The sequence below is a fragment of the Leopardus geoffroyi genome, chromosome D3 (genome assembly GCF_018350155.1).
Source record: "Leopardus geoffroyi isolate Oge1 chromosome D3, O.geoffroyi_Oge1_pat1.0, whole genome shotgun sequence".
NCBI lineage: Eukaryota > Metazoa > Chordata > Mammalia > Carnivora > Felidae > Leopardus > Leopardus geoffroyi.
Window position 1 is genome coordinate 52,404,479 of NC_059339.1, and position 1,211 is coordinate 52,405,689.

Here is a 1,211-nt window from a genome sequence, read left to right on the forward strand (position 1 = left end):
TATCCCACTAAAAAGTAAACACCAAGAAAAATAGCACTGTAGTCTCCCAGTTTCTGTGGAAGGGCATTTATTTTAATAGTTACATACTTATTTAATTTTTCCATTAGAGCAATGATAATTACTACCTCAAAACTATGATTTTATGGGCATTTGTTCTTGATTTGAGAGTTCCCCTAACTTGAGGCTAAAACAATATAGTGAGTTGGTTTAAGGTAAATTTAACGAAAAATACAGCTATCTTTCAATGGGACCAAAAGATTTGCAATTTGGTAAACTATGGTCAATAAATTTGAAATCGCACTTGTATGTTCCTCAAAACCCTAATTAATACATTTAGAGAAAAAAGGGGAGCCTGGGTGGCTCAGTTAAGTGTATGACTTAGGCTCAGGTCATGATATCAGGGTTGGTGAGTTTGAACCCCACATTGGGCTCTGTGCTGGTATTTCAGAACCTGAAGCCTGCTTGGGTTTCTGTGTCTCCTTCTCACTCTGCCCCTCCCCGCTCGGCTCTGTCTCTTGCTCTTTCTAAAAAAATGAATAAATATTAAAAAAATTAAATAGAGAGAGAGGAAAAAAAGAAGAAAGAGGAGAAATAAAATATTCTTGTAATCATTGTATAGAATCTATTGTTTTTAAATTTAGGTTAGACTTGTTTTCAAATATTTAAATTACTAAACACAAAACCTAATTAAATATTATCATATGAGAGAGCTGTTTTGATTCTACCTAAAAAGTCACCATAATTCATAGAAAGCTGGTGTAATCAAGACTGTGTACAGGTCTTTTATTGAGCACAAAACAGTAGGTCTTGTTATTTTTACAATTGTTTAATATTCATTCATTAATTCATCCATTAATTAATCAACAAATATTCCTTTTTTTAAAACTTCTGTTACACACATATAAATGTATGCAAGTCACAAGTTTTACAGCTCACTGAATTATCACAAAATAAACACACCATGGTAGCCAACATCCAGACCAAGTACCTTTGAAGTTCACTACCTCTCCTTCCCAAAGTCATCACTGTCCTAATTTCTGACCCCAGAAGTTACTGTTTCTTGATTTTTGAATTTTACATAAAGGGAATCACAATATGTAATTATTTTGTGCCACGCTCGCTTTATGGTAGTCCATTGTTTGAATACACCACAATTACTCCATCCGATCTACTGTTTTTGGAATTTGGGATGTGTCCAGTTTGAGACGATT